Below are 16,397 nucleotides of genomic sequence, written 5' to 3' on the forward strand. Positions count from 1 at the left end.
AGCTTGTGTAGTGAGGGGCAGGGATAATTTGGTTGGAGAATATTCTCCTGAGCCAGAATACGCAACAACGAGGTAGAGAGACACTAGGAGGAGGTAGCGCAAGACCCAAGAGGGGTTGACGCTGAGTCATAAGGGCTCACGCAGAGGTAACACAGTCCTCCTAGCAGAAGTCTGAAATTTCCAGGAGGGTTTGACGTCTGAGCTGGGAGGGTTGACGTCAAAGCTTCGAGAGAGAAAATAAACCTAGCGTAGAGCTAACGCAGACCCTATAAGCTAACGCAGGGGTAGCGCAGAGATAGTCGGGGACATGTTGGTTCAACTGTCAGATTAGCAGGGACTTGCTGGGTAGAGTGAGGTAATTTCATAGATTTCTTCTGCCAGTTATTCTTTGTAACTAGATTGCTGGGAGGGCATCCAAAGTTGTATTCAGAAAATTACTGCATAATAATAAAAAACCCTCAGATTGGGTAGAGTGAGGTAATTTCATAGATTTCTTCTGCCAGTTATTCTCTGTAACTAGATTGCCGAGAGGGCATCCAAAGTTGTATTCAGAAAATTACTGCATAATAATAAAAAACCCTCAGATTTATTGCACCAGCTTTCCTGCATTGGGTTTTTCCGCGGACATTTGTCCAAAAAATACTATCACTTGTGTATATCTTCTCTCTATTGTTCTATTCTTGTTTTAGGCAAATTAATTAATTAAGTGAAGGCTGCAGTTGTATTAGCTTCGATATTTATTGTAGAAAGCAATAGATAATTTGTTTCAATAATCAACAAATAGGAGAAGTCTATTCAATGTTGTAGTAGTAGATTCTAATGGGATTCTCAATTTTTCACCTGTGGTTTAGCCCTTAGGTCCTGTAGCACCAGCGGAAAGTCAATAAGGTTTTGGTTTTTTTGATTTCACTTCCTTAATTATACCTAGGAGGTTGAGTCATGTCATAGTAAATATTCCTCTCATGTTTACCCTGGAAGGCCTGTGAAATTGGGTAGATATGGGAGGGGTGGTTACACAATTATATTGTACAAAACATGTTAATGTCACCCATATCCTAATCCTAGGAAAAATGCCCCCTTAGAAAGGGCTTATATCACGATCAGATGTTATTCATGGAACTTTATTCTAGGAAGCTTCACTTAGTGCTCAAACCCCTTGTTTCCCCTTAAGTGTTATTAAACATCAAAACTGATTTTAAGTGAAAAAAGAACTACTTATGACATATGTATCACAATTAAATGCCTATGGAAAACCCCTACAAGGGACCTATGTGTTAGTATATGGATTTTTTCAAGTCTTTTGCGTCAAGAAGATGTGACCATAAGAAAATGTGACCATATCCCATAGTGTTTGCTTTCCATCTTTGATTATTTGTAAACTATTATGGATGTTCCACTAAGACAATTCATCACAACAAATTTTATAATATTTTACAATTTTTTATTTTTTATTTTTTTTGGTTCTATATTGTCTTGTTTTAGTTTAAGTTACAAATTTAATATTACTAAACAAAGGCGTGCAAAAACTGATCAATCTTGTAACGCAATTGGTAGCACATAGCTCCATTTTCTCAGCTTTGGTATCCAAATGTTATATTCGACTGAGCGACATAAAAGCAAGATTGGCAGATCGCTTGGGACAGATCTGTCCAACGCTGGGCTAAGCTGTAGATCTGCTTCGAAGGCAAAGAATCGTCTTCGAATACATGTGCAGTAAAAAGTTTGGGACTCCACACGACTATTTCGGTAATATTTGAGAACACCTTTAAAACAACAGATGCGAATGGCAGGGCAGTGGTGTTCGGGTTGTAAGCAACACCATAAGGTTGGATAGCCACATTATAATTGTAAAAAGAATAATAATCGTCCTAATGTAAGAAGCAACATTCTAGTTGAATGAATCCAGAAGTACTGTTTTGACATTTCTGAACCAGTTGTAATTTTACTGTGGATGCGCACCATTGGCAGTCTGAGGAACTTAAATCTCTCCTCTGCACTCGTGAAGCCCATAAACATAATCATTGTTGTTTTGCACCTCAACCCAGTCGTCGAAATGCTGAACATCATCTATATTCTTTTCCGGGGTCTTTTTATTCTCTTTTCATTTTATTTAATTTTTTTATTTGAGTTAAAAATTTAGAACACTGGTTCAAATTGAAAAATATTAATATTAAATTTAAATATAATCAAATTTTTTTTCCAAAGAAGGTATATGAGAGTGGGTATTCTTATGTTTTGATGTGATGCCAACTCACACTAAAGGAAATTGTGGTTCTCATTATATTTGACACGTGTATCATTTTATTAATAAAGTTGGTACAAAGTTAAATCTCATTAAACCTCATTTTGATATTGCAGGCATTATAGAGAGGTACAAGAGGACAAACACGAAAATATTGATAGTATATACTGCAAGCTAATTATTCTAGCAAAGAGATTAGAGATTTTATTTGACCACCCATTATTGATATTAAATATTCTACCCAAATATATGTCAACCTTAACATAGCAGGTATATTTATAAATTTCTATTTACAAAATGTTCTACTTAAATGAGATACCTTAAAATTATAAACTTATGTTATTAGTCTCATTTCCTTTCAAAAAAATTATTAGCTTTTTTTTTTTTTTTTTTTTAAATAATTTAAAAAAACATATAAAGTTAAAGTTTAAAATATAATTTTACTTAATAAACACCCATATAAATTTAAAATACAATTTTACAAGATAAACATCAAAACACGTCCTCCTCAATCAATTTAATAACTATAAAAAAATTCAAATTTATGCGTCTGGTTTCTTTATTCGTTTCCTTATTTTTCTTCCGAAATCATTGAAGAGTTGTCGGTTTTATTAGAAACAAATAATATAATATAATATAATTGAATCCCAAAATGATATCTAAAATAATGCAATGTGTAAACCCCCATACTTAAATTCAAAAAAGAGTGAAGGGATCTCTACTTGAATGGTTCATGATGCACGATACTTGCTAAGGTTTTGCAAATGGGGTAGCAAGCTAAGTAGGCTTGATTGTGGGGAAAACTCCACAGTTAATCTGGGTTGGTGACCTCCCGGGAAGTCCTGCTTACAGGGTGCAAGCCCCGGAAGTGATGATTGACGCTATGTGATTCATTTCACTAGTTTCAATCCCACTTCTTCACCCCTGATCAAATCTCCTTTCACTCTAAAAAAATTTACATCTCAAGAAATTTGATTAATGATTATATCTTCATAGAATTGATGATTGACGCTATGTGATTCATTTCACTAGTTTCAATCCCACTTCTTCACCCCTGATTAAATCTCCTTTTGCTCTAAAAAAATTTACATCTCAAGAAATTTAATTAATGATTTTATCTTCATAATCACATCGCATAACATAAACTCACTGGGCATGAGCTTAGCTAAACACTCCTCTGACTCGTCACGCTACTTTTATATTGCTAGGCCCTGTAAAGTTTTTGATGAACGGAGTTGCTGGTATCTTCTGAGGCCGGGCGAACTTGACCTTTTATCATGATCTATATTTTTACTTCTTCACCCCTGATTAAATCTCCTTTTACTCTCAAAAAATTTACATCTCAAGAAATTTAATTAATGATTTTATCTTCATAATCACATCGCATAACATAAACTGACTGGGCATGAGCTTAGCTAAACACTCCTCTGACTCGTCATGCTGCTTTTATATTTCTAGGCCCTGTAAAGTTTTTGATGAACGGAGTTGCTGGTATCTTCTGAGGCCGGGCGAACTTGACTTTTTATCATGGATCTATATTTTTTTCCGGGGTTTTTTTATTCTCTTTTCATTTTAGGTAACTTTTTATTTGAATTAAAAATTTAGAAAACTAGTTTAAATTGAAAAATATTAATATTAAATTATAAAATTTAAATATAGTAAAAAAAAAATCCAAGAGTGAAGTTTAAGAGTGATCATTTTTCTGTTTTGATATGATATCAGTTTACATCTAAGGGAGTTGTGGTTCTCATTATATTTAACACATGTGACATCATTTTATCGATCATGGCATGAAGCGGACACAAAGTTAAACCTCATTTGCCATGAAGCAGACACAAAGTTAAACCTCATTTTGTTATTGCATGCAGTATAGAGAGGTAAAAGAAGACAGACAGGGAAATATTGATAGTATAGATTGCAAGCTAACAATTATAGCAAAGAGATTAAAGATTCTATCTAACCATCCATCACTGATGCTTAGAGATTCTACTATAATAGTTTTTTTTGTCAACTTATATAGAAAGAAAGAAAATTATTTTAACATCGACCTGGCTAAAGATATCCTATGGGACAGATTGTTTCTTCACTTGGTTGATTTATTTGACTCTTTTCTTGTGAAGCCTCACCATAAAAGCTCCTAGCTTCTAGACAAACCCTTAGCTAAATAAATTATCCTCGATGTATATTAACATTAACATATCCCATGTATTTATATAACTTACTATTTACAAAATATTTTACTTAAAAAACTAGCTTGAAATTATGAACTTACTGTTAGCTCCATTAGTTTATGCATAATTGCTGCCTAAAATTATGGAATTTAAACTGCAGTCTTTCCTTAACTTATGGAAACCAACTGCAGTAGTTTCCTTAAGTTAAGGAAATCAGTTGCAGCTAATAAATTTATTGTTAGGAGCTACTGAAGTGGTCCATTACTCCCATCTGGAGTTCTCTGCCTTGATTTGTGGGACATCTGACACATAGCTATCAGAAGATTGATGGAAGCTTAGCTATAAATTCATCTGTTTGGTCCCCAAGCTCATATCTCAATCCCCTTCAGTTTTACACCATCTAGCTGAGATAGCAGAGCTTGGAAGTGCCTTCAGAATTTTGTGTTCTTTTGCTTGGACAGAAGCTGGAGTGCTGAAGGAGAAGCTTGTGGACTGTGGCCTGCATCAATACATCACCAATGGCTGGAGGTAACTCGTATCCCTGGACAATAAGGTTTAATGATTCTTTTCAGTTATTCCGCATATAGAAGAATCATTGTTGAAATTGAAGAATTTCTTACATTTGGTATCAGAGCCTTAGCATATATCTCTGCCTTGGTGTGCGTTGTGTGCATTCATTGTTTTGCTTTCGAATCGCATAAAAATTCCAATTAATAGGCTGCTGCCCGGATTTGGATCAGCTTCAAATATGGCTTTGTTCCGTGTCTCTTTTCTCTTTACGCTGGTCAATTAGTGCGAACGCCATTTTTATGCTTTCTTATATTGGTTTTTAAGCATTCAAGTAATATTCGGTAGTCAATGAAATGGGAGCAATGAGGCGATTTAATACCCTATATGTCCGGGTCCAAAACATCAGAGTTTAACTTATTTAAACGGGATCACACCTTGACATACATAACATTATTACTTGCCCCAATTTCCTGGAGCTGGCTTAGGAGGTTCCACCGTGGCGTCGAAAACTCTGCCTTCTCTTTCTTCCGTGGATTTATGTTACCTGCTGCTGTATTTAATTTGTTGATTGGTGATCCATGGAGATTTTGGTGATCAATGGGGATGTTATCATATATCCTCGGTAAAATATGTACCCTGCATTTCATTTTTTCCACTTCAGCAGAACATTCATTGAATGTATTCATGAAGAACTCGAATAAACGTAATTGGCTAAAATCATAAAGAAGGTAAACATAGGTCTTCTTTTCTTCTCCCAAACACGATTTGTAAAATAGATCATTTTACAAAAAAATTACAAGTCCTAAAATATTTAAATATGTGCACTCCATTCCTTGTTATTGCATAAAACTTTACGTTAGGGAGATAACCAGATATATGGATGTTTGGCTGAAAAAACATTGCACAAGTTTAAGACACGACAAAATTGAAAGATCATCCATCGTGGAGCATGCCCATAACACCGACTATGTAATACATTTAGAAGATACAATAATCATTGTGAAAGAAGGAAATTACACCAAAAGAAAAAAAAAAAAAGGGAAACTCTATAAATAAAGTTATATCCCAATAATATCGTTCATGATGATGGTGCAAAACTGGATGAAATTTAGATTCCGTTCATTCACACATTGTAACTCATGAAGGAATATTGCACAACCTTAATGATTTATCCATTAATTAAGGTTGGTTATTCAACATAATAAGTGATTTTTCACCTGGGAATATTTATTTTCATGCCAAACTGGAGCTGTTGAGGCGCAATTCAGATCTAAGACCTGCTGCTTTACCATTTTTTTTTTATTTTTCAATGTCTCTGTTCTATAGCCGGCACCACAAGAAAGCCTCTGTCCTCAGAGGGTAAAAGATTTAGCGTGTCGGGCATTAGTCTGGGGCGTAGTTGTTTCTTATTCGGTTTCCATGCATGAGGTTAGTCTCTTAAAGAAGTTTTTAGTACAACGGCTCAAACTGGGTGCTTGATTTTACTGTGGTTTTATAAGATAACCATAGATTGTTTCCTTTGAAAATTCGCATTTTTCATTTTGCATAAGTGATTCCGATATCGTAAATTTCATTTCGATTCTATAATGCAAAGTCCATCTGAATTCTTTATTTCAATGGCATTTTAGAATATGGGCATTTTTTATTTATTTTGTTGCACAGAACGACTATCGGGTTTCTGGTGTTTTATAATTTTAAATGCCAGACTTAAGGAGATCCATTCTTATCATCTTTTCAAAGAGAATGCATACATAATTTTGTACCTTGCCATGGAAATAGTTAAGCTCTTTAAATATAAGAATATTTCGAAGTGTACGGTTCTGTAACAACTATAAAACCTGTAACAGCTATCCAACAAGACTCTCTTAAAGTGATTTCGAGGTGTTTATCATGACCTCAATCTTTGCCAAATTCAATCTGATCGTCTGCATTGGAATTGTCATATCATTGAAAGTATTGGCATCACTGAAAACTGTCATATCATATTATGGAATGTATTGTCAACGAGGAGCAATTGACAACGCAATTCATGAAGTATTCCATGGAGGACATAAAGTGTTATGTTGATGTAATAAAGTTACGTTATGTTATTGTCACAGAAATGTTTGTCCAGAAAGGAAGGGTCATACAGTCAGTTTGAAGTGATGTTTTGATGCGCTATACATCTTAAACAATATAGGTGTTGAAACTTTCGAGATCAAAGCATGTAGGAATTTTGTGCCATAGTTATAATATCGATGTCACTGTTTTTGGCATTTTCTTTAATGAATTTCAGTTTTATGATTCTGTAAATTTATTCCAATATGGAAAGCTTGTTTACTGGTCTATATATATAACCAACCTTATATTTAGACCTCTATTACAATCAAGAGTCCCGAACTTAATTTAAAAGGGTATTTTACTTGATTGCAATATATAGGAGCATTGCTAATTTTGCATTAGCAAATGGGTTTATGTTAGCATATTTTGGAATTTGATTATTTTGCAGAGTGTTTTGTTTGGTTTTATATTTACACTGATTGCAAAATAAAGTTGCTTTGCAACTCTTCATTAGCAAAAAGTTTATGTTTGCAAATTAAAGGAAATAGTTTATGCATTCTTAAATATTTGAATATTTCACTATTTGAACAGTTGAAATAGTTTAGTCTTTGAATTTGCAGTTTTGTTTGCAAATTGTTTAGAGCCCATTTTGTAATTAATTTAAGAATTAGTCTTAAATAAATTATGGGACAATGAGACTAAGGAATGTAAATTTGATTTTAATTCCATTTATCTTGTGAGCAAAATAGCTTGTTTGCTGGTCTATTTTGTTGTTTTATAAACTTAACCCGGAGATTGACTGAAGCAGCATAGATCTACTTTGCACTTGCATAGAAAATGCAGTTCGAAAACTAGCTGGCTTGACTTCAGGCTCCGTCCTTAAGCTTATAAAACAACAATCAATTTGTAGTCATTTTCGGTAATGCTGACTGCTTTTGATTTTGCTGGAGAATTATTACAGTTTTATGGAGTTTATTAAAATGTAATTTTGACTTACTCCTTTCAGTAAACATTATTTTTCTCTCTGGTTAAGTTTTGTTTATGCAACAAAATTAATGTCTAGTGATCCATGTAATTTTAATTAATTAGAGAGTAGCCACAGCATCTTTAATTAAATAAAATTATATATTGATTGGCAAGATCACATAAAGATTATTTAGACATTAAATTGTAATTAATTACACTGAATATAATAATTTTTTATCCCACAGGAATTTTTATTATATTTATGTGATTAATTAGGATAAAATTTCATAACCTACCCACAGGAGTTATGAATTAATAAGTTTTATCATAAAGTTTTATTGAATCTGCTTGAATTGAAAATTTAGCCCACAGACAATTTTCATGTCATTTGATTCAATTCTTTTTAACATGTTTTACATTGGTAAAACATGAAAGTTCATAAAGTTTTATTGAATCTGCTTGAATTGAAAATTTAGCCCACAGGCAATTTTCATGTCATTTGATTCAATTCTTTTTAACATGTTTTACATTGGTAAAACATGAAAGTTCATAAAGTTTTATTGAATCTGCTTGAATTGAAAATTTAGCCCACAGGCAATTTTCATGTCATTTGATTCAATTCTTTTTAGCATGTTTTACATTGGTAAAACGTGAAAGATCATAAAGTTTTGTTGAATCTGCTTGAATTGAAAATTTAGCCCACAAGCAATTTTCATGTCATTTGATTCAATTCTTTTTAGCATGTTTTACATTGGTAAAACATGAAAGTTCATAAAGTTTTATTGAATCTGTTTGAGTTGAAAATTTGGTCCACAGGCAATTTTCATGTCATTTGATTCAATTCTTTTTACCATGTTTTACATTGGTAGAACATGAAAGTTTATTAAGCCTCAACATAAGCATGTGATTCTTTATTTTGATGCAGCAGTACAACCTGCAAATTTCTCTGAAATTCGTTCTGACATTCCCGAACTTGAGGAAGTAATCTCGTTTGTCTGTTATGAATCTAATATGGTTAACGTTAATAGCTAGTGAGAAGTGAGCAAAGCATCTTATCAGGAAACAAGATGGGCTCGCATGTGGAAGCTATAATAACATGTTATTTAACTTTAAGTAGTGGCTTTGTTTTGGAGTTAGAAAAGACCTTTTATGTTCCAAGTTTTTCTAGAAACTTGATTTCAGTTTCAAGGCTTGTACCTTTGGATATTCCTTAAACTTTTCAGAAGAATCTTTCAGTCTATTCTATAAATCTGATTATGTTGGGAATGGTATTTTGTCTAATGGTCTTTACTGCAAAACAAAGTCACATATGATTCAATGCATGTTCGCAGTGGCACTAAAAGATGATGATTGATAACACTTCTTCATGAACAACACATCTTCATTGATTCCCCTCTAATCATGGTGAGCAATTGGTTTGCAAGCTCAAGAAGTCATTGTATGGTTTAAAACAAGTATCCTCCCAATGGTATTTGAAATTCCATAATGTAATTTCTTCTTTTGGTTTTGTAGAAAACATTATGGATCAATGTATATACCTGAAGGTTAGTGGGAGTAAAATTTGTTTTCTTGTTTTATATGTGGATGACCTTTTGCTAGCAACCAATGATAAGGGTTTGCTACATAAGGTGAAACAATTCCTCTCTAAAAGTTTTGATATGAAGGATATAGGTGAGGCATCTTATGTCATTGGCATTAAGATCCATAGAGAACAGATTTCGAGGCATCTTGTGTCTCTCAAAGGAAACCTATATTAATAAAATTTTAGAGAGATTTCGGATGAAGGATTGTTCACCAAGTGTAGCTCCCATAGGGAATGTTGGGACGATGTCAGAGTGATCCAGGTTTAGACCACTGGAGAGCTGCAAAGAAAGTAATGAGGTACCTTCAAGGGACCAAAGACTACATGCTTATGTATATCCTGTTTGAGGCTGCTTTACATGGTGTATGACTTAAGAATTTCATTTCTGGGCTTAGAATTATGGATTTTATCTCTAAGCCATTGAGAATATATTGTGATAATTCAGCTGCTGGTTTTATGGCTAAAAAAAAAAGAAAAAGTGGGAGTTGAAATAAACACATCGACATTAAGTATTTAGCTATAAGGGAACGTGTTAAAGAAAAGAAAGTGGTCATTGAGCACGTCAGCACTGAGTTAATGATCACTGATCCTTTGACTAAGGGCATGCCATCGTTTAAATTCAAGGATCATGTATTGAATATGGGACTTGGTTCCATTATGCAGTTTTTCATTGTATGGACAATGTTAATGAAATTCTTAATTATTGTGATGTTTTTTCTCATATTTATGTGCACCTTAAGTTGATTTGAGAAAATTCATTTAAGAAGGACCAAGAATAAACATAGGGTTTATTCATCAAGAAATTGTTGCCACATAAATTATAATAAGAATAAATACATAGTAATACATGGAAGATAATACTCGTCATAAGAGGACTTATCGCCATGATTCATGTATCTATTACTTAATACAGATTATCAATGGTTTTTAAGTTGAGACATTAAGTTTGGAAGTATGGACCAAGTGGGAGAATGTTAGCTCCATTAGTTTATGCATAATTGCTGCCTAAAATTCTGGAATTTAAACTGCAGTCTTTCCTTAACTTATGGAAACCAACTGCAGTAGTTTCCTTAAGTTAAGGAAATCAGCTGCAGCTAATAAATTTATTGTTAGGAGCTACTGAAGTGGTCCATTACTCCCATCTGGAGTTCTCTGTCTTGATCTGTGGGACATCTGACACATAGCTATCAGAAGCTTGATGGAAGCTTAGCTATAAATTCATCTGTTTGGTCCCCAAGCTCATATCTCAATCCCCTTCAGTTTTACACCATCTAGCTGAGATAACAGAGCTTGGAAGTGCTTTCAGAATTTTGTGTTCTTTTGCTTGGACAGAAGCTGGAGTGCTGAAGGAGAAGCTTGTGGACTGTGGCCTGCATCAATACATCACCAATGGCTGGAGGTAACTCGTATCCCTGGACAATAAGGTTTAATGATTATTTTCAGTTATTCCGCATATAGAAGAATCATTGTTGAAATTGAAGAATTTCTTACACTTACTGGCCTCATTTCTTTTCAAAAAGATCATTAGCTAATTTTTTTTTAATTATGTCATCTTCATTTAACATAATATAATGCGAGTAACTTCAAACAAAAAAAATTATAATTAAAATTATAAATTTAAAATACAATTTTACTTGGTAAACACCGAAATAAATTTAAAATACAATTTTACACAATACACACCAATAAACATCAAAATACATCATCAAAATACATGCTCCACAATAAATTTAAAAAAATAAAAAATTCAAAATTACGCGTCTAGTTTCTTTATTTGTTTTGTGAATTTTTTTCCGAAGTCATTGAAGAGCCATTAGTTTTATCAGAAACAAAAAAAAGTCCGAATTCAATGAAGAGTAGTCAGTTTTTATCAGAAACAAATAATATAATTATCAGAACCTCCGAATTCAAAGTCAAAGTCCTCGCCATCGTGATTAAATATGCAATTTTTTAAAGCATCGTCTACCTACTCGATTTCTGGAAGGCGTTCAATGGGCATTTTTATATTCGAACAAACTTCCATCGTCGGCATTATAATCTTGCAATTATTATCATTGATTACTAAGAGTTTCAATTATAATAATTTATAATTGAGACATTTTTTTTTTATAATTAAAGTTTTAAATTTGATTTTAATTTTTTATTATAATTAATATTATAATTTTAAAGTTTTTATAAAATTTTATATTTTTTTTATTATTAAAAATTTATCTATAAAATGAGATTGGTTTATTGATTAAATATCAGTATAGATTCATTTTAATTGTGATTTTATCAAATTTTAGGAAAAATAAATCTGTTTTTATTTTAAAAGAAATTTACTTCTTAAGAATTTGATCCCTCTCCACCTTTAGTAGATGTTAGAATGAATCTAAGTTAATTTAATTATTAATTATAATTATAACAATTATTAATTATTAATTTTCTCTTGTTCATGTTGCAGCTCAGGTTTTGGCCACTTTCAATCTCCTTCTATAAGGATAACAAGTGAATAATCAATGCAGGGTCGTAGCTATAGAAGTTGACCACTCATACTCTCATACCCCTCCGCATATTTTGATCGAGCATCTAGGGTGAATATGGGGGGAGCTATTTTATGTATTGGTGAAGATCATTATTTTAAGTTTTAGAGTGGTCTTAGCAGGGATCAAACAATTATGTAGAGTTATATAGTCTCCAAATTATTTTGTTTGCCATTAAAAGTGGATGTAGATATTTACATATAGAATTATTATTATTATTATTACTAGCACCTGATGTTGCAAAGGAAATGTCCTAAAGCCATAACATAGGTTAGAGCAGCAGAAAAGAATGGAAAGCTACAAAGATCAGAGTAGCAGAGAAGAATGGAAAACTAACAAACATTGAATTCAACTTATTCAGCAACCATATATACATAGTGAAACATTCAAAGTTAATTTTGATCATGAAGGGAATTCTCTGTGGCCAAAATAATAAACTCCTCACTGCATATGAAATGAAAAGAATCCTAGTATGTTGAATGAAATATTAGATTAATATATGTGAAGTTTGGACCTCATCCTCACTAATAAAATTGACTACAACTGATAAGGACTCAATAAAAACCCCACTGATTTGGTTCATGTTTTTGATGCAGACAAGATTAACATGTTCATTCAAAATTTAAAATTCGATAACATATTGACTTTTGAAATCAAACTTTTTGCTAATATAACGTATCAAAAGCAAGAGCCCAGGCCTTCATATCACTTGTCACATGTTTCTCTGAATCTTTTCCACTTGGCCATGCATGACTCGTGCCTTTACCAAATCCCCACTCTGAAATCAAAATAAAAGTGACACAACACTTTATATAGAACCAAGTATGTTTCTAAAAATATAAAGCTATATTATCTATCTGAGCTCTCCCCTAGCTCTTCATGTCCTTTTCTTTTTGTGTGCCTTGTATTTTGGCACGTTCCATACCTTTGAATCCCTTGGTCCACTTCATCACTAGCATGTTATAACATGTGTGCCCATATCCTCCTCCCGAAACATCTTCCCATCACAACAGATGGAACAAAACCAACCATCCTCCTAGTCTTGTGTTTGCCAAACACATTTCCTTGCCATCACGGCTCCTCCTCATTATCACTCTAATCAATATAAGACCAATTTTAATCACTATAATCCCTCCTTCCCATGACTAACTACCCTCCAATGTGGGGTCCATAAGTACTAGTGCTCTCTCCATGTTATACAGTCTCGACGTCTGTTAATTGACCAATATCCACAAAATCATAAAACATTAGTGAGCAAGGAATCATAGTTGTTGGACGTTTTAGAAAATTTCTACTTTAAATATGAGATCCACACGTGTCATACAACTTCACTGAGAAACTCCATGTCTTGAGGGACACTATAGTACTTCTTTCTTTCATTGATAATCTCGAGTAGAAGCACTCCAAAACTAAATACATCTACTTTCTCTATTAACTCTCCGCGTAAGGCGTACTGAGGCACAATGTAACCACTACACAATCAAATCTCCATCTCTTAACCCTCTTAAGGGTTAAGAGGACATTAGCTCAATGCTCTTCCCTTCTGCTCCTATATTCTCGGGCCTTGCAAAGTTCAGCGTGCTTCCCTTTTCTAATTTGATAATTGCAGAATCCAGATGCTCCTATATTCTCATGCCTTGTAAAGTTCAAGTGAGCTTGACCTTTTATCATGGTTCTATTTTTCCTCGGGGTCAAGTTTAAATTTTTGTGATTATTTTTTTATTTTATTTAAGTTTATTTAAATTTTTATTTGGGTTAAAAATTTGGAAGGATGCTTCAAATTGAAAAATATGAATATTAAATTGTAACATTTTATTATAATAATAAAAAATTCTTGGAAGGTTGTCCAAGAATGAGGTTTTTTTCTTTTGATATGATGCCAACTCATAGGAAAGGGGACTCCACTTTCCATTATATTTGACCCATTCCATGCACTCTTGTCACTTCATCAATCATGACACAAAGTCAGCACAAGCCAAACTTCATTTGAATATTGTAATAGGTATAGGGAGGTACAAGAAGGCTCAATAGGGGAATTCTAGCAAATTCTAACAAACTGAGGAAAAAATTGATAGTATAAACCTCAAGCTAACCATTCTAGTCAATAGATCAGCAAACATCTCATTCTCACATGAGAGTAGTGACTATCCATAGTTGATGCCCCAATTTTGCACAATAGATGTTATGATACTGGTTTTTTTAAACCAACACTAACAATCTTTTTTTGTTTTCTTATGTCATTATATCTCAACTTATATCATTTGTTTGATTTACTTTTAATAAAATTAGCAATAGAAAATTTCTAATATATATAATCCTCATTTAACAAAAATAAATAAATAAAAATTTAAAATATAATTTCAATAATAAATCAGTGCTATCATATAAATTAAATAATTACTAAATACTGATAAACATAAAGTAAGACACACACTTCATAATAAATTTCAAACATTAAAAAAATATATTAGAACCATTTAATTTAACTTCCTTCCATAATAATATTAATAATAATAATTTGTAAAAAAATCAAATTTACCATTCTTATTTCTTTATATTTTTCAAAGTCATTGAAAAAGTCGTTCAAATTTACAATTCATGTTTCTTTACTTTTCTCAAAGTCATTGAAGAGTCGTTCAAATTTACGATTCTTTTTTTTTTTTTTTTCGAAGGTGGCAAAACCTATCAAACTCAGGTGTCAAACCAACAGTGAGGACAGCCATCTCTGGCTGCTATCCGCGAATGTCGGTTTGACTCATCACTGTTATCAAGGAAAACCACGCCACCTGTAATAACCCGCTGGTGGTCCGTAAGGGAGCAGACTTTCACTCCTACCAGATGCCTCTGGGTCTTGGGCCGTTAACCTGTTTCCTTACGTCCGAGGAAGACGAGCTCTTAGCCAAGCAGAAGCAGTTTTACGGCATACTCCAGGCCGAGTTCAAATTTACGATTCTTGTACCTATTCTTGTTTCAAATTTACAATTACATATGGAATATTTTAAAGCGTCGTCTACCTATTGGATTTCTTGAAGGTGTGGAATGGGCTGTACACAGGTAATAGGCTTTATATACGAACGAGAATTTGTCGGCATTATGATCGTGTAATTATTATTTATAGTTAGGACGTTCTTATTTATAATTAAAGTTTTAGACTTATTATTTATAATTAGGATTTTCTTATTTATGTATAATTACAATTTTAAATTTATTTTATAATTGAAATTTTGTATACGAAAAGTGTGAATCTTATATATTAATTGATTATTATAATTAATATTAGTATAACCACAATAAAAATATTAATGTGGTTGATATAGTTGAAGGCTTTATAAATATAACTAAAAAAAATTAAAGAATGTCTTACTAATGCACATATTTACTTGATTAACTATGTATAAAAAGGTTATGGGTCGACTTTAACTTAAATATTAAAAAAAATAAAAATAAAAAATTGAACTTGAATATGAAGAAATTGGATCTCTCTCGGCTCATGTTAGATCCGTATTTAAGATGGATCTATATTGGTAAATAATATTGAGAAACTTATCATGGAGGAACTTATTAGAATTGGAATAATCTCAAATTCCTAGGAAATTGGTAGGCGTTGAAGTGGCACAAATCTAATTTTTTAAATTTATTAAAAGTCAATGCAACCTAACTAACTCTTTAATACACTACAACCGTTATATTTTATATTTATTAAAATTTCATCTATAAATGGATTGGTTTACTTAATGAATATTATGATGATTAAAATTTACTATGATGAATATATAGCTTGAGTGGGCCTAATGGTTAAGAGTATGTGTTTCCTCCTAAGAGGTAACAAGTTCAAAATCCAAGAGGGTATAGTGTATGTATGCCTTTGTATATTTACCAGTAAAAAAAAAATGCAAAATAATACATCTTAACTAATTATGCTAAATTTGGTTAGAGTTAATGTTTTCAAATAAAAAATAATGATATCTTTATTTTAAATATATATACAACTTAATCAAATATGGTGTAAAAGATAAATATATAAAATTTAATTTGTTGAATTTGTAGCAAGAAAACACTTCATTTGACTAGTGCCTTAGTTAAACAGAGAAAATTCGTTTTTCCACATCAAGTCATTAGTTGAGTCAGTTTAAGGTCATTTGAGTAGTTATAATAGTTGTTAGCTCACTGATCTCTCAGTTAAGTAGTCAATCAACAAAAAATAGACCCAAGCATGCATCGAATTCGAATTGCCTAGTTGAGTGGATGAAAAAGGAACATTTGTATTTATAATTGTATATTGTTGAGTGTACAATGTTTTTGCATTGAGCAAGTGATCAATTCCCCTTGGATTTGCGCAAATAGGGATTTCCCTATTATTTAGG

Source organism: Pinus tabuliformis, chromosome 1_1, assembly GCF_031772625.1.
Source record: "Pinus tabuliformis cultivar Carrire ecotype Pingquan chromosome 1_1, CPIR1, whole genome shotgun sequence".
Classification (NCBI taxonomy): Eukaryota; Viridiplantae; Streptophyta; class Pinopsida; order Pinales; family Pinaceae; genus Pinus; species Pinus tabuliformis.